Source organism: Salmo trutta, chromosome 13, assembly GCF_901001165.1.
Source record: "Salmo trutta chromosome 13, fSalTru1.1, whole genome shotgun sequence".
Lineage (NCBI taxonomy): Eukaryota > Metazoa > Chordata > Actinopteri > Salmoniformes > Salmonidae > Salmo > Salmo trutta.
In genome coordinates, this window is record NC_042969.1 from 15,355,241 (window position 1) to 15,382,213 (window position 26,973).

Below are 26,973 nucleotides of genomic sequence, written 5' to 3' on the forward strand. Positions count from 1 at the left end.
GAAGGCTGAAGTGAGAGGGGGGTGGAGGGGGGTAAATCGCCACTAAATACATAAATAGGTGTGCATATACATAGAGACACACACACACACACACACCCTTTCCTGCGTCGGTGAGCTCTCCTGCTGCTCTGTGGGATAAGGACAGCTGCATCAAGCTCCAGTGTTATTATTTTCATAATAACGGATGGCTTGGTGGAAGATTAAACCCAACCTCTTCAGGAGACTGGTGTTTTATCCTGCCTCTAGTGAAAATTAAGCACATGTAAACCAATATCATAATACATTGTGAATACCTTCTATCATCTTAGTGGCAAACCATAATCACAAGTTCCTCTTTAGCCTACTCTAGCATCCAGCTTTCATCAATAATATCCCTAATCACTGTTTGTACTGCAGCCGTGATACCACTGAACAGTCACACAAATCTAATGTGATGAAGTCAGTGAATCGATTGGAGATGCCAACTCGGATATGACATTAATATTTAACGATTTGTCTGGGCCAGGCAAATGCATTCCGTGATACCTTCAGGGAATCAAGACAGTGCAGATTTGTTCATAGAGGATAAGAGTTATCTCGCACAGATGAGCTGCGCAGACACACACACTTGCAGACACACACACATCCAGACTCGCTCCGGCTCATAAGCTGTAACCCATCCAATATGCGTAGCTGTCGGGCAGCGCTCTGGAAAGCCATTCTAGACAGCCCAGTGAATCCTGCACGCTACCCTCTATTCAATCACAGCCCTCCCTGGCCCAATCCGTACAAGTGGACCAATCCGGTGCACCAGACACCGCCCCCCCCCCCCCCACCCCCCATCGCCACACACACATTTAAAGCATCCAATCCAGCTGTGATTACTGGCCAGGAGCCAAGCTGTCGTTCTGGCCGGGGTGCGGCATGAATGGCAGGGAGATGTGGGTGTGTGTCTGTGTGATTGGTGGGGGCTGGGATGGCGTTCCCAGATACAAATCGAAACACATCTGAACTCTGGTAGTAGATAGCGGCTCGGCAGCACGCGAGACAGACGGAGATAGAGAAAGGGAGGGAGACACAGAGAGAGACAGGGGGTTACTATGCCAGTGTGTGAGAGAGAGTGAGTGAGCGTGACTCTGGAGAGGAGAAGAGGAGCAGCCAGCCTGTGAATCATCCTCTGCTCACAAACATCTCCTGGCCCAGATCACAGAGATATAAAGCCTAGAAAGGCAGACTTACACTCTGTAAGACTCAGATTGGGATACATTCTACTTTGATCTGAGATTCTAGGTTATAAGTTCTAGGAAGTTGGATTTGACAATGGCAGTTTGATTATATGTTGGATAGATGTTCTGCTCCAATATAACTCATACATCTGTACACACACTTAAACACAAACACGGACACACACTTCTAAGACGAGGTTGATGTATGAGTGGTAATGAAACACAGTGGGGACTTACCTATGGTTCAACATGAGTAGTCTGTCCCAGAGCCAACTGCCAGGAGTGTTATCCAGGTGAAGGGTCACAAGCCAGGGGAGGGGTCATACTCAAACCAGGAGGTAGAGAAAAGAGACATTCTGAAATAGGAACAAAGAAAAATACAAATAATTTTGGGGCTGCTTATATTTGTCCTATTTCACACGTTAATATATGCATGTGTGAATTGGAAATGTGTTTATTGCATTTTCCAACTCTCCCTCAGAGACTGGAGCAATTATGTAAAGTCCCCATATTTGGGGACCCTATTAGATTTTTTTATTCAATTCAGACTGGTATGAGAACGGCAGCCCCTATCTGCAAAAGCAGGGTGTCTGCAGAAAGCTGAATATCTTGGCTATTGATCTGTGCTTTAAAAACTTTGCTGTGACTTACTACCATATATGGGCATACGAATGTATAAGGGCGGGCCGAGCCAATGACCTCATTTCAAGATGTCTGCTACCTACATTCCGGTTAGTGTTGTGAAGCATAAACGAAATAAACACATAATACATTGATACACACCGAAAGCCGGGACTCCACAGATCACGAGGATATCTTATTTGTCTGCCTGTGTCCTACCGTTAATGATCACCAGCTCCGAGAGTCAAAATGTTTATTTTACACAACGTTTTCACCAAACACCAAACATCTTACAAGGTAAGCTTCGATTTGGTCTGTGTTTGAGCTATAGATACATGGGGGTTATGAAATTAATCCTTAGCTTGGTAGGAACAAATCTAGCCTTTTATCTGATGATGTATGACTTAATAGCAACATTGAATGTCCACCGAGTGACTATATCTTTGCGCATCAAAAACATGACGTTGCCTGCTTATGCGCCATAGGCATCCATTACTCAGGGGATTGGCTACTATGTCACCTTGACAGTATTGTAGCCAATGAGATACGCTTTCCAGGGATATGCAGTTGACCTGGGTGGGACAAAGCAAGGCCTAGAATCTTTTAATGCGTAATGCGAACTATTGCTACTTGGCTCAGAGACGAGACGCACCGAGCACGCTACATTACATTGTAAATGTAATCATCGCTTTAATTTCATCGCTTTAGCATAAAAAATGGCTACTCAAGAGGGGGAAAAAGGTAAAAACGAAGAATATCGAACAGGAAGCTAAAAAGAAGGCAGCTATGAAAAAGTACACCGAATAAAATACTGGTCGGATCAGGGGAGCGATTTGGACAATGAGGATTTTGTCTCAGCCGACAAAGATTGCTTTCTAGAAGGATTGGATCCACTTTTAGATCTGTAAGTCAATTATTTTCAGGACTTTATATAGCTGATTTACTATATGTATATAGTTTTTTATAAGTTGTCTGCTTTTTGTGCTTTGGATTTAGTTTACATAAGCCTATGTAACAAGTCATTTCAATGTTATATCATTCCAAAGTAGTTATTGTCTATGTTTCATATTAGTTCACTGTTTGCTGTTCTACGTTTCATCATTGGAGAGGCCACTAAACTCTCATGGCCATTGTTTATTTGTGGTTCTCACCTCTGCCTTTGTCTCCAAAGTGTTACTGTTTGCATTGTGTGTGTGCTTCACATCTTCTATGTGAGTCACTGCACAGATAAAGTTTAGGCTTGGTGTTTTTCTTTACAGTTATGTCGTTTAGTAAATTTAGTCAACTGTAATTCTGGGTGTCTTACAACAATATATCCCTTTATTGGATTCACCACAGAGTGGAGGATGCAGAGGATTTGGACGATGACGTTTTGGAGCCACCCCTCCCGGTCAAGGTTTTCACCCCCCACTGCGATGCCAATCACCCCCGTCTGATGGTTCTACATCCACTTTTCATAGACCTCTTGAAAAAGAAAATAGGGGCTTGTGGCACCATTCGTCCTAACAGAACCGGTTTCACCAAGACCAAGGTAAACAACATGACAAAGACAGCGGAGAGGGAGCAGGTTTTTTGTGCTCACCACACAGCATAAGGCATTCAATAACAATCATGTCTCAAGGAGGGGGAAAAAGGAAGAATGTCCCCATTCTTGTTTATGTGAAGGACTACAATGCCAGCATGGGGGGTGTCGACCTATCTGATGCTCTGATAGGCTACTACCAGGTCCTCCACAAGACCAGGAAGTGGTATAACACATTTTTTTCTACCACTTTGTGGATATAACAACCATGTTAGATTATTCCAGTGCTATTACATATTTGCATTCCCTAAATGCTATTTGTTCAGCATAGAAACACAATTTCTACAACACCAACCTCCCCCAAACATTGTGGTGGTGTCAAGGGACATACAGGGGATATCCAAGTGTTTTTTTCAACCTCTCCAAAGTGCCTGAACATTTAGCTTAGGCATATCCAATGTATTGGCCCCACATACAAATGAACTGTTTACAAAAAAACAATATAAAAGCAAGATATAAATAAAAGAAAATGGTAAAATGTCTTATCAAACACAAACTTGGTTAAACACGTGTCCTTTACTTTAAAAATAAGCAGAACTATTTACTATTTAACTACACCTGGGATGTAAATGCTTCCATTCTCCACAAGCAGATGGTCAAAGCAAAAGGTCAAACCCCTCTCTCCCAGTTGGCCTTCTGAGAGCAGCTGGTGTTGGAAATGGCTGAATTGGGGGCCCAAAGCAACCTCACAAACATCACAATACCCCCAATCAAGGTGAGCGCCACTATCCAACACACATGCCAAAAGACAAAAGGAAGAACTGCACAAGCATTGCATAAAACACATTTGGGGGGGTTGAAATGCCAGATCTTCTGTCCAAAATGCCAGTTCGCTTTTTGGTTCCTGGCAGAGAGGGACTGCTTCAAAGACTATCACGACATGCACAAGCTATGGTGAAAGTGAAATCTAATCATCTACACGTGGGATGTAAAACCAACATGAATGCCATTTGTAAAGGACATGTGTTTAACCAAGTCAGTTAAGAACAAATTCTTATTTACAATGACAGCCTACCGGGGAACAGCAGGTTAACTGCCTTGTTCAGGGGCAGAACAACAGATTTTGACCTTGTCAGCTCGGGGATTCGATCCAGCAACCTATCAGTTACTGGCCCAACGCTCTAACCACTAGGCTGCCTGCCGCCCCAAATGATAAAACATCATCATGGCTGCATGTGAAAAGACGGTGAAAAACGACTTTAACCATAAAAGTGTGCATTTCCTGATATTTTTTTGTTTCACTTCGGACATTCCTCTCCATTGCTGTCCCCATTATTTGGTGTCAAATAGATATTGCAACTGTTTGCAAGAATGTTTTTTCATATTTCCATCGCTAAATATGTCCCACAGTTGTTATGTAAAAAATCACACGTGAGAACAACGTTGAACAATTTTTTCCCCCCGAAGTTATAACACATTGTATCGACGACCTGTACTCACCACTTTGAATTGTTTGAGGACTGATTAGGAGAGTGCACACCGATCTTGTCCACATTAGTGATGGGTCGTTCACGAAGGAGTCGGCTCTAAGAGCCGGCTCTTGTAGGTGAACGTTGGGAGCCGGCTCTTGTAGGTGAACGTTGGGAGCCGGCTCTTGTAGGTGAACGTTGTGAGCCGGCTCTTGTAGGTGAACGTTGGTAGCCGGCTCTTGTAGGTGAACGTTGGGAGCCGGCTCTTGTAGGTGAACGTTGGGAGCCGGCTCTTGTAGGTGAACGTTGGGAGCCGGCTCTTGTAGGTGAACGTTGGGAGCCGGCTCTTGTAGGTGAACGTTGGGAGCCGGCTCTTGTAGGTGAACGTTGGGAGCCGGCTCTTGTAGGTGAACGTTGGGAGCCGGCTCGCATATCAGAAGAGCCGAATCTATTTATGAAAAAAATTAACATATGAATAATCAAACGATTTAAATGAATAGAATTAACTAATTCAAAGAATGAAAAAAGAAATAAAATAATATAGGCCTAAATGCACAAACGCACACACATTCTGACTGTCTGCTCAGACTAACAGTCTCACCTGTTGTTCCTGTCAATCAGACACGCAGTGTCAACCAATGAACCAAAGATGCGTGAGGGAGGGCCGAGCCAACTCACAGTCACACACTTAGCAGCCGAGGAGAGAGAGGAAGGACAGCTGTGAAAACAACAGCTGGAAAATGAGGCGGAAGCACAGTAGCATTTGGATGCATTTTAATAATGTAGACAATGTTACAGCACAGTGTAGAATTTGCTAAAACAAAATCTCATATAAAGCCGGTTCTACGCACAACCTACACCGCCATATGCGAACTGTGCACCCAACTGTGAAGCTAGCTGTAGCGGAGCTTCGAGAAACTAGCGAGCCTGCTAGTGATAGTGGTGGAGCCAGCACCTCCACACGTGGAGATGTATCCACTCAGTCAAGTAGGCCTACTCCGCGACCCACAGCAACGCAGTCTTCTATGGACCAGTTTATGCCAAAGTCTATGTCTGTAGCAAAACAAGGCCAAATTGATATTGCATTGGCTAAAATGATTGCCACCAATTTCCAGCCATTTTCGATCGTGGAGGACAGAGGTTTTAGAAATTACAGCAATAGTCTAAATCCAATGTACACAATTCCAAGCAGGAAAACCCTTTCAAAATCACTTACTCCACAACTGTATGAGAGCACACAGGCTTCAGTGTGGGAAAGAGTCCAAATAGCTACTGCAGTTTGCCTTACCACTGTCTGCTGGACATCAAGGGTAACCACTTCTTACATGTCGGTTACATGTCACTTCATTGAAGATTTTTCGATGTCTAGCTGTCTTCTGGACTGCTTTGAGTTCAGCGACAGACACACCTCAGAAAACTTGGCAGAGGAACTGTTGAGAGTGGCCAGAGAATGGCAAGTAGACGGAAAAGTGGTCTGTTGTGTTAGCGACAATGCAGCTAACATAACCAAAGCCATGAAAATACTTAAAATGGACCCATCATCCATGTCTTGCCCACACAATCAACCTGATTGTAAGAGATGTTCTGAAGGTGATGAAGCCCACTGTGGACAAAGTGAAAGCAGCTGTGGAATACTTCCACAGGAGCACAGTAGGTGCTGAAAAACTAAAGTCTACACAACGCCAGATGGGGATGCCTGAGATGAGACCTAAACAAGACTACACTACAAGGTGGAATTCAACATTTTATATGTTGAGCGGTTTCTTGAGTCAAAGATGCCATCATCTCTACCCTGGCCATTGTCAATGCACCTGTTAATGCTCTGACCTAAGAGGAATGGGAGGTGGTGGAGGAGGTGTGCAGAGTCCTGGAACCCTTTGAGCAGGTCACTGTGGAGATCAGTGGAGAGAGGTACAGTAAGCAGTTATTACTACATCATTATGTAATCCAGTATTATATGTGTATATGAGCAGTAGATTAGAATGTAGTATCAGTAGACAAAACATGAGCCTGAACTAATAAGTTACTGTTCTCTCTTTTCAGCTGTGACAGCCTCAAAAATGATACTCCTGCGTAAGGGTCTGCAGCGAATCACAGCCAGCCGCCAGAGAGAAGCAAATGTAACCACAGGACATGTGACAGAGTTGATGGACACCCTATGTTCATCAATGGACAGAAAGTTCCACAGAATGGAATATAATCATGTGCTATCAGAAACCGCTGCACTTGACCCCAGGTTTAAGAAGTTAGCCTTCAGTGATGCCAGAGCGATTGATGAGGCTCTTCAAATAATAACCTCAGTAGCAGGGAGGGACAGCCCCAGCAGTCAGCTGGCTCAGGCACCAGGGCAACAGGAAGAAGAGGGATCAGATGGAGGGACAGCCCCAGCAGTCAGCTGGCTCAGGCACCAGGGCAACAGGAAGAAGAGGGATCAGATGGAGGGACAGCCCCAGCAGTCAGCTGGCTCAGGCACCAGGGCAACAGGAAGAAGAGGGATCAGATGGAGGGACAGCCCCAGCAGTCAGCTGGCTCAGGCACCAGGGCAACAGGAAGAAGAGGGATCAGATGGAGCAGATGCACCAGCAGTAGTGCCACAAACGTCTGCTGTTTGGATGCTGTTTGACGAGAGAGCAACTGGGGATGCAGCACGAAGGAATCCCTCAGCAGATGTCATAATGAAGATCTGCAGATCCTCTGAGCTGGTGGAAGAACAAGGCCTCTGTCTACCCACGGCTTACTAAAGTCATGACAGGGAGACTCTGCATAGTGGCCACATCCGTTCCCTCAGAGGGTCTTCTCGAAACCGGGACAAATAATTACTGAGAGAAGAAACCGCATCAGCCCCTCGAGTGAGGCAGCTTGCATTTCTGAATGCAAATCTCTCATAAAAACTAAATCTGGTCAGCATTGCTGTGTGCTGCTGGTTATAACATGGCAATAAAGAAGAGAGAGAAAAGAGGGACCAGTTTAATGTTTTAAGTGGGATGCTGCAGTTTTGCACATTGTGATTTATTTTTCTTTGATATGGTGCAATATTCTATTTATGCTGTTCAGATTGTATTGGTTTTGAATGGTTAGATTTATATGCACTTTGTTTATAAACATTAAAAAGTTAGACTTTAAATGCAAATGTTTAATAGCATCCTTTTTCATAACAAACCAATGCATTTTTAAATAAATTGAGGTTAAGGTAGAGTATGATTTCAGTTAATAATTGAATTAGAATTGTTTTAACACCAATCATAGTCAAACTATCGCAAACTGTTTGACTTGAAGAAATACAAAACATATGTTTTTTTAAAGAGCCATTTGGGAGCCAAAAGAGCCAGCTCTTTTTGGAGGGGCTGAGCCGAACGAGCCGGAATGCCCATCACTAGTCCACATAGTTACACGCCCATTACAATGTTCAATGTTCTATGGGGTGTTTTCCTAATATCTTTCTTAGTTTAATCTTTATGTGATATTATTGTCCACATTGTTATGAAAACTATTCAGAGTCATTTTTATAGACATTTTTATTGATGAAGTACCTGCTTATTTGCACTCTGGATTCCAGGGTTCCAGAAGTTGAGATGTTAGTGCACTGAGTATGTATAGACCCTGTTCAATGTGCTTTTGAACAAATGAGTGGTAAATAACAGTGTAGTAATGGGTTTTGGATTGTCTAAGCCTGGTCTCTAAACCACCACTCCATGCTTTCAATTCAGACTGAGGCTTTACAATATGGGGATGCTGGTTTTTTAGAACCTTAAATACTTATTGATTTCTGTCAAAGCGAAAGGGGCTTACTTTTTTTTCACACTCCAACCCTCATTTGTGTTTTTTTGTTGTTGCCGGAGTACTCCCTTTCTTCATCTTTATTGTGGTCATACAATGAGAAATAACTGGTTTTCACTGGTTTAGAGGATATACTAAAACACTCAAACAACTCTCTTACTAAGGCTGAGTGTGTTGCTCTGTGTTTAAAGGCAGCCTAGTTATTTGTCCAAATGGGTTAAAGGCATAATGGTGTTTAATCCCCATGGGTCTCCCCCACCCCAGCACACACACACACACACCAGCTCTTACAACAACCTCCCCCCTCAGCAATCAGCTGTCAAAGTCCCCTGGCTTTCCAATCCTGATTGCCAGCCCATTGTCATACTGCCTATCGACTTGTTAGATTAAACAACATTTCACATGTCAATTAAATGTGTTTTGCCCTGGTGATTAGCGGATCCCACTAATTGTCTCCTCCCTCCTCCTTCTCTCCCAGATATTTTCCACATGGAAGAGCAGGAAATGGGCCTTTGTCCTGACGGGCACCAGTAGACATGTCAAAGATGGCTTCTCTCCTCTTCAGATACCCTGAGCAGGGAGAGAGGGGGTATGAAGGAGAGGGCAGTATTGGGAGGGGGTAAGTTCATACATAGCGGGATATAGGTTTGAGTTTATAGGAGAGCCCTCCTCACTTCACTTTGGGCCGTCAATTTATCCATTCGCATGATGCAGTGAGAATGCAGACAGACAGACAGACAGCCAGTCAGCACTAGCCATCCAGACAGAGAGCACTAGCCACTCAGGCAGCCAGCACTAGCCAGTCAGACAGCCAGCCAGCACTAGCCAGATAGACAGACATACAGACAGCCAGCAAGCCAGTACTAGCCAGCCAGTCAGCATTAGCCAGCCAGCCATCCAGCACTAGCCAGATAGCTAGCCAGCCAGCACTAGCCAGACAGCCATCCTGCCAGCCAGCACTAGCCAGACAGACAACCGGCACCAGCCAGCCAGCACTAGCCAGCCAGCACTAGCCAGACAGCCAGTCAGCACTAGCCAGTCAGCCAGCACCAGCCAGACAGCACTAGCCTGACAGTCAGCCAGCCAGCACTAGCCAGACAGACAGCCAGCACTAGCCAGCCAGACTTCTACACACTCTCCTTCAAACTCCCACACACTGGGCTAATAATTACCCAAGCAGACTCTGGAGACCCAGACACCCACACGGGGCCCCTAACGGCTTTAGACAAGGGCCACGGCACTCACAAGACCCTCCCTCTTTGTCTCTTTCTCACTGCCCATGTGTTTGTTTTGCTTAGCTTAATGAACTTGATCTCCGGATCAGCCTCCCATTTGTTCCGTCTCATCCCAAGAGGTGTTGGAGAAATGCTAAGATGGGCCAGGGAGCATCTTTTGAAGTGTCACTTGAAAGGCGTGAAAAACAAGGCGTGACTGGTAACAAATGTGTTATTCCTTTTTTTTTTCCCTCAATGTTCGGGAAAATTCGGATGCAAAGTTATGCATTCTTAATACTGCTAAGTTATGCACGTGGAAGTAATTCAAAAGACGAGGACAGTCGCTGGGACAGTCTACACACACCCTAACCACTCTGATCATCTTCACATCCCTCTTCTCTTGACACCATCTGATAAAAAATGTCCACACAAAAGATACCAATCCAGTCGCTCAACAAGCTCCAGAAAAAAAACGTTCCGCCTCTCTCCTCCAGTCATAAGGAGCCGCCCAATCATCCCTCTTCACAATTAACGGCAGTGAACAGCAGCTCCAAACACTGGGGTGACATCTTTAACCAGTCCTCAATGGTCCCAACGCCCAGGCCCTCCCTAGTCCCACCCCAGTGTTCAGCACTAACCAAGCATTACACAGACCTACATTCACAACACACACGACCGCGTCCTTCATAATGGAGGACACAACCCCGGGGCGGACCAGCCCAGATCCTAGACGGTTTAGTCCGCACTTTATCAGACCTTACAAAACACCAATGCCCTATTGAGCCTACAGTACATTGGCTGTTGGTTTCCTTTAAGAGCAACACAATGAATGTGCCAGGCCTGGTCTTCCCTTTGTGCCTGGGCAGCGGACCAGAGACGACACACCACACAGGCCTGGTGGATGAGGGATGGATGGAGAGGTGAAGGAAGGATGACAGGGACCCTTCCTCCTAACAGGAAAACACTCCATACAGTTTTAATATATAGCTCATGTAGTAACATCAATTAATACAGCACACCAATGCAACTCTCCTTAGCATGTGCAACAGCCTATACGCAACTAGGAGCAATGCCTTTTCCTTGGGTAAAAGGTTGTTTAAGTGCAGGCTCTAAAATTGGCGTTTGGGATTTCCCTGTTAGTCCTCTTCCATGCAATCTCTCTCTGGCTCTCTCATTCTCTCGTTTTTACAATGTCCGTGATACTAGCGGCGGGGGTAAGCACGAGCCTTGTGTGGGGGTGCGTGTAGTCATCCGTGAGCTCGTGTGCATTAGAGATCGTGCGGCTAGAGTGTGTGGATGAGTGCTCTAGTGTAGTAAGTGTGCAGTGTGCACACGCAGGCAGACAGTAGTACGGGAAGCCAGCCTCTACAGTCAGGCTATCAGCCAGACCAGTCGGAGATCAGCATGAGGAGTTCACTTTACAAGTGGAGTTATTATGTCAGCTTCTATTCATCTTTAACCACGGCAAAACAACCAGATGACTTTTGCTACTTCTGCTATTCTGAACACCCCCCCCAAAAAAAAGATCCCTAAGGAAGCGAAACGGAATATAGTGTAAACAGATTTACTAATCTATGTTCTGCAATAACATGAACAAATCCACAATCTGACCTGGTTTTAAAGGCAGAAAACACTTACAGAAATCATTCATTATATAGAAGGTATTTGGTACTAATGTGTTCCTGGTTGTAGAGTCACTACATGACATTACATGCCCCTAAAAAGCCCCTCAGCCCACGGCCATTACTGTGCAGAGAGAATCACAATGGTGGGAGGGGCATTGGGGAGGGGGGGGAAAGTGTGTTTCCATGACAACAGTGAAGTTCAACTCCTGGCGGGTAGGTGGGGCAGGGGGGGGGGCTTAACTGGTCCCATACTCTACGGTCACTCCTATTGTTATGGACTGGGGTCCTTATAAGACAGGATGGGTGTTGGCTGCCTGCCTGTAAATAAAGAATGAAAACAGAGGGCCACCGGGACAGCTCTCACAGATCTTGGATGAGCTTACCTTGTCCATAATAGTGAACAAAAAACATAAAACGACCTTAGATCAGTGTCTAGGGTTAACTTCACCCTACTCCACGCAGAGAGGGCAGTGGGCGGAGACCAGGCCTACTACTCTGTGGTCTTAAAGGAGAGGTGACGCTGGACTGGCACTAATTGAAAGTGGCGAGGTGATCCGATGACACTGCGGGGATACTCTGGTTTGTCACAATGTGTTTGGGCTTGGTGTTCAAGGGTGGCTGCTCTCACAGCAGAGTTAATGAACGACCCGGCTTAACACAGAGTGCTCAGGACACAGCGCAGAGGAGTGAAGCGGCTGGTCTAGAGGGGAACTGAGGTTCACCGGCCTCACAAACGGAGCTACATGCTAAAGTAGCTATCAGTCAACGTTTCACCATCACTAGATGAAGGACATGCAAAGTGAGGTTTTTCTTGTAATCTTACCTTCAGCAGACCCCTTGATATAGTAGCTGTTGAAGAGAACATAAACATGTATAAGCTTGGCGCATTAATCCTGGTCTGAATATTAGGGTAAAGAGCAGGGTGGATTTTCACGTGTGTCATGCATGTCCATCCAGCACATGATATGCTGTGTCAGACAACCACTCTTGTTTTCTACATTAGACATGGTGGAAAGGAAGGGTGAGAAAAAGTGGCATTCTGGACTGGACTGGACGGCACTAGACACACACGCTCAGACTAACACCTTCAGGGACTGCAATACACTGTTAGTGCCACGTTGGAGCCCTCAGACACACACACACACTCGCACACAAACCAAATAACAGCTAGCCTTTACGGTACACTTGTAAAGTTGTGATTTACACTTGTGTACTAAAAACAGCTTGACACAAACAGACACATTAAAAGTGCAGACGGCTCAGGCCTTCAAAGTGTGCCAGTGTTTGGGCAAATTTACCGAGGTAGACCTAAACCTAATAGCGAGACAAAATTGACACCATAACATTTTTCCGCGCAAAACAAAGCCAACGCAGCAGTCTGGTAACTGGCTAACTGAAGCAGCTAAACAAGATGTCTCCTAGCCTCATGTACACTCTAGACTCTGTCCCTGTCTGTCTACACGGTGTGAGGCCCTGGGATAAGTCTCCAAATCAAATGAAGAGGGAGGGAATCCATTTGCATTGTAAATACACCATGGATGCAAATCCTGTTTAGCTTGTTGGTTGGAGGGCTGATGTGGAGCTAGATGGAGAGACGCACTGACAGATCTAGGAATCCCCCCCGGACCTGGACCACCCTCCCTACTCCTCCTCTCCCTCTTTCCCTGCACCCGGCCACCCAGCCACCCCAATCCCCCGACACGCTGCCCCCCCGGGGGGACATCCCACTCCCTGACCTCCTCCAAGGGGCTTCAGTGGGAATTTAACACGCAGGTCCAACATTCCTCCAAGGTGATAATTGCCCTGGCAGCAGGCAGGGGGTCATCAGGAGCAGGGTAAACAGGCAGAGGGGTGTCTATCTACCCCTCTCCCCTACAAACACTGGCCCCCACTACCTCCTCCTCCCCCCTCCCCACTCCTCAATGTCATGTATGGCTGTTTCCCCGTGAATTATGGCATCAAGCACATCAGCCCCTGACAGCGCATGTCGCCCGTGACGCCCATCGAACCGGTTGCAAGGTTTATTTAGTCGCTAAGAGCCCACAGCTGTTGGCTAGATGAGCCCTACTACAACGTCAGAGCAGGCCAGCCTCTTCACACGTTACACTGTAGATCCTATTCAACCAACCAGGGTCAGGCTAATACCCTTTACAGTCAGGGAAAAAACGGATTTGATCCCCTGCTGATTTTGTACGTTTGCCCACTGACAAAGAAATGATCAGTCTATAATTTTAATGGTAGGTTTATTTGAACAGTGAGACAGAATAACAACAAAAAAATCCAGAAAAACGCATGTCAAAAATGTTATAAAATGATTTGCATTTTAATGAGGGAAATAAGTATTTGACCCCTCTGCAAAACATGACTTAGTACCTGGTGGCAAAACCCTTGTTGGCAATCACAGAGGTCAGACGTTTCTTGTAGTTGGCCACCAGGTTTGCACACATCTCAGGAGGGATTTTGTCCCACTCCTCTTTGCAGATCTTCTCCAAGTCATTAAGGTTTCGAGGCTGACGTTTGGCAACTCGAACCTTCAGCTCCCTCCACAGATTTTCTATGGGATTAAGGTCTGGAGACTGGCTAGGCCACTCCAGGACCTTAATGTGCTTCTTCTTGAGCCACTCCTTTGTTGCCTTAGCCGTGTGTTTTGGGTCATTGTCATGCTGGAATACTCATCCACGACCCATTTTCAATGCCCTGGCTGAGGGAAGGAGGTTCTCACCCAAGATTTGATGGTACATGGCTCCGTCCATCGTCCCTTTGATGCGGTGAAGTTGTCATGTCCCCTTAGCAGAAAAACACCCCCAAAGCATGATGTTTCCACCTCCATGTTTGACGGTGGGGATGGTGTTCTTGGGGTCATAGGCAGCATTCCTCCTCCTCCAAACACGGTGAGTTGAGTTGATGCCAAAGAGCTCCGTTTTGGTCTCATCTGACCACAACACTTTCACCCAGTTGTCCTCTGAATCATTCAGATGTTCATTGGCAAACTTCAGACGGGCATGTATATGTGCTTTCTTGAGCAGGGGGACCTTGCGGGCGTTGCAGGATTTCAGTCCTTCACGGCGTAGTGTGTTACCAATTGTTTTCTTGGTGGCTATGGTCCCAGCTGCCTTGAGATCATTGACAAGATCCTCCCGTGTAGTTCTGGGCTGATTCCTCTCCGTTCTTATGATCATTGCAACTCCACGAGGTGAGATCTTGCATGGAGCCCCAGGCTGAGGGAGATTGACAGTTATTTTGTGTTTCTTCTATTTGCGAATAATCGCACCAATTGTTGTCACCTTCTCACCAAGCTGTTTGGCGATGGTCTTGTAGCCCATTCCAGCCTTGTGTAGGTCTACAATCTTGTCCCTGACGTCCTTGGAGAGCACTTTGGTCTTGGCCATGGTGGAGAGTTTGGAATCTGATTGATTGATTGCTTCTGTGGACAGGTGTCTTTTATACAGGTAACAAACTGAGATTAGGAGCACTCCCTTTAAGAGTGTGCTCCTAATCTCAGCTCGTTACCTGTATAAAAGACACCTGGGAGACAAATCTTTCTGATTGAGAGGGGGTCAAATACTTATTTCCCTCATTAAAATGCAAATCAATTTATAACACTTTTGACATGCGTTTTTCTGGATTATTTTGTTGTTATTCTGTCTCTCACTGTTCAAATAAACCTACCATTAAAATTATAGACCGATCATTTCTTTGTCAGTGGGCAAACGTACAAAATCAGCAGGGGATCAAATACTTTTTTGGAGAGGGTGAAAAGCTTCAACCACTTCTGTACACACCTTTTCTATTCATATACTGTTCATACTGTCTATACACACCATCATATACATATACAGTTGAAGTTGGAAGTTTACATACACCTTAGCCAAATACATTTAAACTCAGTTTTTCACAATTCCTGACATTTAATCCTAGTAAAAAATCCCTGTTTTAGGTCAGTGGGCAAACGTACAAAATCAGCAGGGGATCAAATACTTTTTTCCCTCACTGTAAATATACTCTTAAGAATCTAGCTAGCTGGGAGTTATGGAGGAATCACCATGGCTGCCATCGCTCCCACAAACAGCCGCTCAGTTTATTAATCACCCCCCTCAATCATCTGTCCTCCTTTCCCCCTGGTCGGTGGAGAAAGAGCGGTGTAAACAGAGAGTGATGGATGGAGCTGGCCTACCACAAGTATGCCACTGTTACTGTGAAGCTGCTGCTCTCTCCTTAATTTGACTCATCCATCAAACTAGAGTCAGGCCATCATCACTCCATTTTAGGCTTATATATTACCAGCCAATCAAAGTCTTATATATTAACGGCCAATCAAAGGCTTATATATATAAACGGCCAATCAAAGTCTTATATATTAACGGCCAATCAAAGGCTTATATATATAAATGGCCAATCAAAGGCTTATATATTAACGGCCAATCAAATGTTAACTGTTTATATGTGATGTGGTCAGGGATGGGTAACAACTACAAAATAGAATTACAAAATACCATAAAGGTCAATGTATCAAAAGAAACTACAAAATACTTTTATTTTCAAATGCATTTAATTAAAATATATGTACAGTGGCAAGAAAAATTATGTGAACCCTTTGGATATACCTGGATTTCTGCATTAATTGGTCATCAAATTTGATCTCATCTTCATCTAGGTCACAACAATAGACAAACAGTCTGCTTAAACTAATAACACACAAACAATTATATATTTTCATGTCTTTATTAAACACACCATGTAAACATTCACAGTGCAGGGTGGGAAAAGAGTGTGAACCCTTGGATGTAATAACTGGTTGACCCTCCTTTAGCAGCAATAACCTCAACCATTCCTCTCTACAAAATTGTTTCAGTTCAGCAATATTCTTGGGATGTCTCGTGTGAACTGCTCTCTTGAGGTCATGCCACAGCATCTCAGTCAGGTTGAGGTCAGGACTCTGACTGGGCCACTCCAGAAGGTGTATTTTCTTCTGTTGAAGACATTCTGTTTTTGATTTACTTCTGTGTTTTGGGTCGTTGTCCTGTTGCATCACCCAACTTCTGTTGAGATTCAATTGGCAGACAGAAAGCCTAAAATTCTCCTGCAAAATGTCTTGATAAACTTGTGAATTCATTTTTCCGTCTATGATAGCAAGCTGTCCAGGCCCTGAGGCAGCCCCAAACCATGATGCTCCCTCCACCAATCTTTACAGTTGGGATGAGGTTTTGATGTTGGTGTGCTGTGCCTTTTTTTCTACACACATAGTGTTGTGTGTTCCTTCCAAACCACTCATCTGTAGTTACATCTGTCCACATAATATTTAGCCAGTAGCGCTGTGGAACATCCAGGTGCTCTTTTGCAAACTTCAGACGTGCAGCAATGTTTTTTTTGGACAGCAGTGGCTTCGTCTGTGGTGTCCTCCCATGAACACCATTCTTGTTTAGTGTTTTACATATCGTAGACTCGTCAACAGAGATGTTAGCATGTTCCAGAGATTTCTGTAAGTCTTTAGCTGACACTCTAGGATTCTTCTTAACCTCATTGAGCATTCTGCGCTGTGCTCTTGCAGTCATCTTTGCAGGACGGCCACTCCTAGGGAGAGTAGCAACAGTGCTGAATTTTCTCCATGTATAGATAGTTTGTCTTTCCGTGGTGTCACAACATCCACAGAAGGGGGCGCCTCTCCTCGGTCGAGCGGCACTCGGCGGTCGTCGTCGCCGGCCTACTAGCTGCCACCGATCTGTGTTTCAGTGTCTATTAGTTATGTCTGTTTTTGTTTGCACCTGTTTTGTGTTTGTCATTAGTGGGGGGGTTATTTAGTCTGTCTGTGTTTAGCTAGGATTTGTGCGGGATTGTTCGTTGTTACGTGTGGTGTTACGTCCATTCTCTAGGCATTAGGGTTGTCGGGCTGTGCCCCGTCTGCTTTTTGCGCAGAGCTTCTTTTAGTCATTCTTTCTGACTGTTATGCTCCCAGCTGTATATGAATCTTGCCCGTGAACTTATTGAATTAAGTTTGTTCTCACGGACCTCCGTCTCCTGCGCTTGACTCACTCCTTAAACTGTTCATTCCGCTCGTGACACGTGGACTGATGAACATCAAAGCTTTTAGAGATACTTTTGTAACCATTTCCAGCTTTACGCAAGTCAACAATTCTTAATCTTAGGTCTTCTGAGATCTATTTTTGTTTGAGGCATGGTTCACATCAGGCACTGCTTCTTCTGAATAGCAAAATCACATTTTGTGAGTGTTTTTTTTATAGGGCAAGTCAGCTCTAATCAACATCTCCAATCTCGTCTCATTGATTGGACTCCAGGTTAGCTGACTCCTGACTCCAGTTAGCTAATGGAGAAGTCATTAGCCTGGGGGTTCACATACTTTTTCCAACCTACACTGTGAATGTTTAAACGATGTATTCAATATAAACAAGACAAATGCAATAATTTGTGTGTTGTTAGTTTAAGCACACTATGTTTGTCTACTGTTGTGACTTAGATGAAGATCAGATCAAATTTGATGACCAATTTATGCAGAAATCCAGGTAATTACAAAGGGTTCACATACTTTTTCTTGCCACTGTATTTTGTATTTTAAAATACAGAAATACATTTGCAAGGAGCCGGCCCTAACAGCAACAACATTCTCAGTAAAGGTTACAAAAACGTTTTACTTGATATGACTGTGATATGTTGTTGTTATTTACGTTAATTGAATACACTGACTTTAAGTCACTGACTCTGGATAGCAGTGTCTTCTAAATGACCAACATGTAAATACTGTATACACGTGAATATGAATATACCAAAATGAACTGCAAAACACAGGGGATATTATCATTGGCCTTTTTTCGGGGTTATGTCTAGATGGGACACAGCTTAACCTCATTCTACATAACCAGCTTCGTTAATTCTCCTAACCTGCTTCGTTAATTCTCCTAACCTGCTTCGTTAATTCTCCTAACCTGCTTCGTTAATTCTCCTAACCTGCTTCGTTAATTCTCCTAACCTGCTGCGTAAATTCCTCTAAACCTGCTACGAAAAGTCACTTTTGACAAAAGTTGAATCATTCCTAGACAAAACCTTGTTTCGTGGAAGAGCTCATTCAAATAATATTCAGGCTTCTGATACCAATGCAGGGTGAAAGGGGACCACAAAATGGTGAACCGCTATAAAAAAAATGGTATAGAAAAGTATTTTGTATTTTGAAAATACAAATTACAGCTCTTGAAAGTATCTTGTTACAAAATACATTGGAGTGTAATTCAGCCCAGTCTAATACATGTTTCAAATACATGTAACTGAAATACTGTCCATCTCTACAAGTAGTGTATATTATTACATTTTTACATTTAAGTCATTTAGCAGACACTCTAATCCAGAACTATTTACAGGAGCAATTAGGGTTAAGTGCCTTGCTCAAGGGCACATTGACAGATGTTTCACGTAGTCGGCTCGTGGATTCGAACCAACGACCTTTCAGTTGCTGGCCCAACTCTCTTGACCGCTAAATTTGAAGATGTAAATAATAGGACCAGGGTAAATGTTCAGTAAGGCGACGTAGGAAGCCTGCAGTAGGAGGTTACCAGCCTATTCCATGGAATTCCGCTCTCTACACATGGTAGTAGAGAAATATATCTATTAATACTTTCCTAATCTCTCTTGACACTCCCAGCAGGATCATAGAAAGGAATGTACCCAGTTCCCTTCTCATAAGCATCAATCAAATGCAGCAGAACACTTCTCACTGTGCCCTTTGCCTATTGTGTTCAGCCCACTGAGCTTACAGAGCCCAGACTGTAAGTTCTGGGAGGCGGGGAGGGAGAGCCTATTCTTGTGGGCCTGTGTTTCCTGGTCTGTGCCCACATGTGGTTCCCTCCCTGCAGCCACACATTGAAGCTCAGGGAGGTTATAAAAGCCTAGGTGGTGATTAAGAAGCCACATAATGGCCTCCACAAAACCAGGAATGCGTTTAACTGCTACAGCGGCTCGGGAATCATTCTAAAGCGGAACGCCGCCATTAATATCGAGAATGATGCCACTATTCCCAGGCAGGATTGTATTTACTAAATGTTGTGTATTTACTGTATTGACTATTTACTGTATTGAGTGTATTTACTGTTATTAGTGTATTTACTGTATTGACTGTATTTACTGTTATTATTGTATTTACTGTATTTACTGTATTGACTATTTACTATATTGACTGTATTTACTGTTATTAGTGTATTTACTGTATTGACTATTTACTGTATTGACTGTATTTACTGTTATTAGTATATTTACTGTATTGACTATTTACTGTTATTAGTGTATTTACTGTATTGACTGTTTACTGTTAATAGGGTATTTACTGTAATGTGGGTCTTGAAATTAGGGTATAAATGAGTATTAGCATAGTTTAGAAAGGAAAGGGGCATGGAGGTGCATGAGAGGCATAACCAGTATGTAGTGTAGTATGATTACGTCTCCATGGCTTGGAGGGTGAACCGGGAAGATTTGAGCTCTACCTCCAGTGGCTGTGCTGAACTAACTACCAGATTTACATTGTTGGAAATGTGTGGATCCTTCCAAATCCAGGATTAGAGGAGTCAACCGTGCACAAACTCTGACTTCCACCGTCTCTATACTCCTCCTCCTCCTCACACAAACACACACATGTACACACACACGGTGTTGGCTTGTAGCGGCCTTATGCTCAGCAGTTAGTGAAGGAGAGTGTAAGTATACACACACATACACACACAGTAAACTTCCACTATCTCTTTCTCTCTACACAGCCAAACACACACACACACACACGGTGAGTCCCTGATGCCTGCGTGCTCAACACACCCAAACCCCATCACTTTCCTCATTACAGGAGCTTCATGGCTTTTTAGGGGCTCTGTGCTTTATCAGGGGATTTCACATTTCCCAGCCTGCCACTTGACATGGCTCACCCAGCTGCCAGCAATCAGGCCAGGCTGTAGAGGGGAAGGGGCTGCCCAGCCTCCCTAGACTCCAGGCTGCACCTTGATTTGAACCAAGCGCCAAAGAGCCACTGCTCCTGCTAAGCCCCCATAATTACAGGTCACAGATCCCCTCCTGCCTTCCACCGACATCACACACTGACCTGGCCTCATGGAAGGACTAGAGAGAGAGAGAGAGAGGAGAGGGACAGCAGTCCAGAGGATTGTATCTATTTGCTTGCTAAATTGTTGAGAGACAGTAAAAAAAAGTGGGTGTGTGCCCTCATGCACGTATGTGTGCGCGAGTTGCATAAGTGTGTGTGTTTATCTAATTGAGAGGTAAGCAAAAAAAAATTCCCTTTAAAGTTCCCAATAAATATCCTTCCCGTAATTTAAAACACCTGCCCGTAAACCCTGAAGGAATGCTAAATGAAACCAAGTTGCAGAGCCAGTCTCCTGTCTGGAGTCTCACATCATGACAGCAGGATGTGTAACGGCTTTAACCAGGATTAGGGAGTTCAAGCAGAACAGCCAGGGAGAAAAAAATGGCACATTAACAATACAGTACTTTTGTTCAATGCCGAATCCAGCAAGACGAGTAGCCTTAATAAGCCTTTCAACTTCACCATCAAACTTCAAGTTATGTACTTGATGGGGATTATAGCAAAGAACAAAATAACCTGATCATGTATGGAACTGGAACAATATGTGAGATCCTCGTATGTATGAAATCACGTCAAATGATTGTAATCATTAGGATTGGAGCATTTGTTTTGGTGAGTAATGGAATGGCATGACTTGCTTTCACTTCGGACCCCCAAGGGAGGGGGGGGGGTGTTACCAACTGACCCCGGGGGCTGGAGACACTAACCCTCTTCGGCCCATCTCTGGTTTCGATTCCCCCGGCCCCTGTCGCCTTCCTCCCTCTTGCACCTGTCGGCCGCCAATAGACCCCCTGCCCGGGCCCTTTCAGCAACCCTGAATATATGTCCCTGCTCACTGGCCCTGCCTGGCTAATTGCTGTTGGCCCCAAAGGCCACACTAGGCCCAGGCGCTTAGCTACTACAGCCATCGCTACCCTTAGCTAGGGCTGTGACCGTCATGGAATTTTGGATGATGCTTATTGGTCAGACAAATAACCCCAGTCACATTATAACAATTCAAATTTAAAAAAAAAAATAAAGCACATTATCTCCTCTGCTCCTGACTGCATGTGCCGCTGCTTCAGGGACGGGCCGTTGCTAGGCAACCAAAGACACATTTGCTACAACACCTTGTATGTTTCTGCAAGAAGCAAAAAAAGTTTCATCACGTTGTAGAGTCCATGTTACAGCAGAAATGAGTGATAGCTTTATTATTCATGGCTTGCGTGTTATTTATTTTACTTTTTAATTACGGTTAGGGCGGTTATTTTATTTTCATGACGGTCTTCATCCATTACCATCGGCTACATGGTTATACTGTAATTGTGCCAGCCCTTAGCCTCCCTCAGCCCGGCCAGGCCTGGTGCTCAGTGGGCTGACCTGGGTTGGCCTCCTAGCTACGTAGGCACACTGAGCCACGAACTGCCACAGTAAACCTGGAGATTAAGCACCCTGTCTACACGCAAGCCATGAATAATAGAGCGATCACTCCAGACGAGCAGGCAACTGCAGTTTGAGTCATACACACTGCTAATCCCATAGGTCGCTGCACGAACGTGGCACACACAAGCTACATTCATATACAGTGGTATGAAGGAGGCGATGCACGTTCTTGTACAGTTATGATAATGGATATTTTACTTTATTCACACAGCATCATTAGTCAGGGTATTCCATAAAATACAAGATACTCAATTAAATAATATATGCCATGCATGCAAATCATGAGGGTATCCCTCCCTATAGTATACATTCATGTGAATTATGTTTCCATTTTCAAAATACTTTGAAATGATTAAACATTTATGTGGAGAAAATGTATTCCATATGATCTGCGTAACACTTCATTATCCAATCAAATGCTTGCCCGGACAGTTAGAATTATCCATAATGTATCCATCATTTGTGCAGTGGTGCATCCCAATGTTTCACTTGAGTGCTATGAAATAAACAGCTCCCCCCATACACTGTAGCCTACCTCACTTAAGAGTGCGGACAATAACAAACACCACGTGACTGACTGCAGCACTTGGAGTCTAGACGCACGAAAGAGTCCGGCTCAGAGCATCCTCGCTGTCCCGCGGAGAGGAGAGACGCACCAACTCATCTCAACGCGGGCTGTTTCTTTTCCTAACACTAGTTCATAAATTCACCAGGCAAGCTTAGGGTTTCAAGACGATTTTTAACAAATAAATAATACCGCTCCTACATGTGTAATAACGTTTATAGTAGCCTACACTCCGAACAGTTAAGTAAACTGTTCAGCTTGTCTGAGTCTCGTCTCCCCAACTCTGTTTTCTGCCGCTTGCACCTGCCATTCAAGCCGAGGTCTGAACTTGACTTGTGTACCCTTTCGATGTAATTACAGCACATATATGACTATTGAGTCTGTGCGGAATCCATGGATGTTATTTGTCTCCATAACACCTCTGGTCGTTTACTGCGTCACCTGAGTCAGACAGATTGGGGACGTGTGGCATCGCGTCTGAACTTGTGAAAGTACTACAGTTTTAAAAAGCGCTCAGTCAGCAAGCGACTCACTTAGCTTCCTGTGCATCTGTCTCACCTGCGTGGTTATCTCCTGCATCCTCCAGCGAACATCACACGTCTGGACCCCACTGCGAGGCAGCAACCTCCAGGGTTCTGGACATCCTAGACAGCCTGTCCTGCGACATTTTTTAGTTTGGACCCCGGTGATGTCACATCCTGTCTGGGTAATACATAACCAGCCTAGGCATATCGAAATAAAATATGAGAATTGGCATTTTTTCGGATCACAAGGACTAGTTCACAGAGGCAAGCAGGAAATAAGCGGCAGGCGGCGGGGAGAAATACGCCGTCCTGAAAGAACATTAAGGTGATACCCGACATACCATGTCGAGCATCTATCCGGTGGCGACACGGGAGCATTTCACTTTTATATAATCATCTGATCCACTCCCAACTTATCCCTTGCAGATCCGCAGTCGACTTTTAATTTCCTGGTACGATGTGCGCATTTTACTTTGAGGCGTAATGACAGGCAGCATCATCACCTATTGTTTTAACCTATATGTCGTTTTATATCCAGAGGCTCTATTGACCAACTGGGGGACTTTAAAGGAATAGTTAACTGAGGGATGGTAAACAGCGGTTGACGGGGAGTTCATGGAGAAAAAGAGACACTTGTTACATCACACAGACCAAGTCTTGTCCATAGTCTCAAATTACATTCCAAATTAAATCACTGACCTATTTTCCCCCTTGTAGAGTTGCAAAATGTTACACAATGTGACAATTGTTAAGAGGCACACTTGAATTACTGTTAGAGGCTGACATGTTAGAGACAGGGCTGACTTGTAGAGGCAGGAGACCACTCCAGAGGGGGGACTGATGGAGGTTACTGATGAAGAGGGTGTAGATTAGAGACTTTTAGCAGGGTAAAGGGGAGTTTGGCTGATGGAGGTTGGTTTGGGTGTGGCCTCCTGCTTGGAGCCAGATCCTCTTTCTTTAGCCCAGGTCTCGCCTGTTTACCTTTGAACCCTGGCCCAGCAGCCCATCTCTGATCTACCGAGGGGCTCCCCTTATGGCCAGTACCCAAGCCGGCCCTGTGATAGATTGGCCATCGCCATGCCAATACTGCACAATATTTACATTTCCTGCCCAGGCGGAGGTATTCGGCGGGGTTGACTGGAGTTCAGCTGCACAGTGTGGAGCCTGCAGCCGCCTGCCACCAGACCCACTGGCCCCACTCTGCAGCATGGAGACCCAAGACCCAAACATTCAGCTGGGAACATTCCAGAACCCAGACCCTCTCGCTCTCTTTGTGTTTGTGTATCAGCAAAACAGCCGCCTTCACCCGCGGTCCCGCTGTCCCGCTGTACCTCAGCTTAACAGACAACAGAACAGTCTACGACTGCAGCTCACTGCAACCTGGGTTGGAGATATAGCCTGGAGTAATACAGTAATAATAGCCTGGAGTAATACAGTAATAATAGCCTGTAGTAATATAGTAATAATATCCAGGAGTAAGACTGCAATATTAGCCTGGAGAAACACAGTAATAATCGCCTGGAGTAAAACAGTAATAATAGCCTGGAGAAGTACAGTAATAATAGCCTGGAGAAGTACAATAATAATAGCCTGGAGTAATACTGTAATAATAGCCTGGAGTAATAAGCAAAACATAAATGTGCCTATGTGCATTTTTCTGTACAAATACATTGATGGACATAGAGGAAAATAGTTTGCTTTTACCTGGCGAATAGCTGAATGGAAAATATTTCACTTTTATCTGGTGAATAGCTGGCAAATATTTCACTTTTATCTGGCGAATAGCTGCATGGAAAATATTTCACTTTTATCTGGTGAATAGCTGGCAAATATTTCACTTTTATCTGGCGAATATCTGGCAAATGATTCGCTTTCATCTGGCAAATAGCTGGCAAATATTTCACTTTTATCTCTGCTACTGGGAACCCATGCCAGACATTTCTGCTAGGAGAAAAAAATAAGATTGTTAGAAACACAAGCAGGAATGAGGCCATGGATCAAGTTTGACATTACTATCTGGGTCAGTTATATTTATGTTACATGGTGTTTCAAGCAAACAGGATTATGTACATTCATATCTACGTATGTGACTAAAGCGGGCAAATATCCAGTGTGTGTATAAGTGGGTGTACTATAGTGGTTTGTGATTTATGGAGGCTCCAGTGTGGCAGGGTTTTGAAGGGTGGTGATTGGCTGGAGTGAGCCAGGAAGCTCGAAGCAAGCGGGAGGGGATGCTATGAGGCAGGCAGTGCAACCTAGTGGTGGGAGAGAGGGATGGGGTGTATCATTGACAGTTCATCACACACACACACACACACACACACACTCTGACACACACACGTCTGGAACCAGTAGCACCGAACCATGCACGTTCCCCTCCCACAACCCACACACATGCAAACAACCTGTACAAAGACCATTGTAAATTGTCAGTTTAGAGCATTATCTGTCGTATTTCTCACCCCCCCCCCCCCCCCCCCCCCACCCCCCAAACTAAATGGGGCTAATGGCAACTTCAAAGTCAATAGCTCTGTGGCTGTTCAACCTTCACAAAACAACAGCCAGAAAATGCAGACATTGTTTGGTTGTCTCCACCGGTGGACATTATATATTGGAAGTAATGGACCATACCGTTTAGCCAGACCCACGGCTGAACGGTAACTAAATGCAACATCAGAGCTCCAACCTTCATACTGTCAGAGAGCGGTCACCCCACTGTGTCCCCCCCAGGATCAGCCCCTCGCCCCCCTACAAAATTATAGCAGATTATCCCTCCTTCCAGATGTTTTATGGGAGCGATTGATGGGGCTTTATGAAGGGGGGTGGTTGATTTGGGTGGGGTGGGGGTGTACAGACCAGCCATAGACAGAGACCCTAAAGTAGAGTTTAGTAGCAGCCCAGCCTAGCCCAGCCTAGCCAACCCATCCCAGCCCAGCCTAACCCGGCCCAGACCAGCCCAGCCCAGCCTAGCCAACCCATCCCTGCCCAGCCTAACCCGGCCCAGCCCAGCCTAGCCCAGCCTAACCCAGCCCAGCCTAGCCTAGCGAACCCAGCCCAGCCTAACCCGGCCTAGCCCATCCCAGCCCAGCCTAACCCGGCCCAGCCCAGCCCAGCCCAGCCTAGCAAACCCAGCCCAGCCTAACCCGGCCCAGCCTAGCCAACCCATCCCAGCCCAGCCCAACTCAGCCCAGCCCAGGTAGCAACAGCCCTGTTTGCCAGTGAGGGGATTAATAATGAATTAAGGCATCCCCCCTTTCAAAAAGATATTCATGCATGCTAATGCATCCATTATTTAGGGTGTGCATACAGGCTTGCTAGTGGTGGTCGCATGGGGTTCCAAGGCTGTGGCGAAACATCCCCCTATTGTTGTTGTTGCTATGGCTGGGAGTGGGGCTAGGGCTGGCACTGGGGCTAGGACTGGGGCTAGGGCTGGGGCTAGAGCTGGGACTGGGGCTAGGACTGGGGCTAGGGCTGGGGCTAGAGCTGGGACTGGGGCTAGGGATGAGTGGGGACAGGAGGAGGGGAGAGAGGGGGGCTCCTACCACCAGACAGTTAGTGCATGGGGAGTGAGACTGACAAGTACTGTAGGGGGAGGGGTGGATTTAAACAAATAAATACATGATAAGAAATAGTCACGATTGGGAGGTAGGGCTCAATGGAGAACAAAGAGGCTAAGGGGTGAGCCGGGGGGGGGGGGGGTAGTTAAGTCAGCATGGATTTATACTGTTTGGACGGTCCCATTCTGGCCTGAAATAATGTTGGGGTCACGACCACTTTTTTATCCCTTTAATTCATCTGTTGGGTTTAAGTTAATTCACACTCGCACGGTCACGCTCTGGGGATAGAGTTAACCACTGGTGATCCGTAGAAACAAGGCCATCTCTTTATCTACAGGATACAGGCTAAATAGATCTGTCTGAATTTGAGTTTGAATGATCGGG

At 45.2% G+C, this 26,973-nt stretch overlaps 1 long non-coding RNA gene across 2 annotated transcripts in view; it reads right to left on the reverse strand.

Annotated features, from left to right (window-relative positions):
- The window catches only part of LOC115205286 (uncharacterized), a 49,204-nt gene extending 26,030 nt beyond the window's left edge, over positions 1 to 23,174 (reverse strand). Inside the window, exons 1-2 of one of the 2 annotated variants that reach the window (XR_003880578.1) lie at positions 23,067 to 23,174; positions 1,443 to 1,561 (exon numbers count right to left, since the gene is read on the reverse strand). This is a non-coding gene — a long non-coding RNA (uncharacterized LOC115205286). Of the gene's footprint in view, positions 1 to 1,442; positions 1,562 to 4,848; positions 4,979 to 23,066 lie in introns of those variants that run through there. The other variant, XR_003880579.1, reaches the window with a different exon arrangement.
- Between the last annotated feature and the right edge of the window lie 3,799 nt (positions 23,175 to 26,973).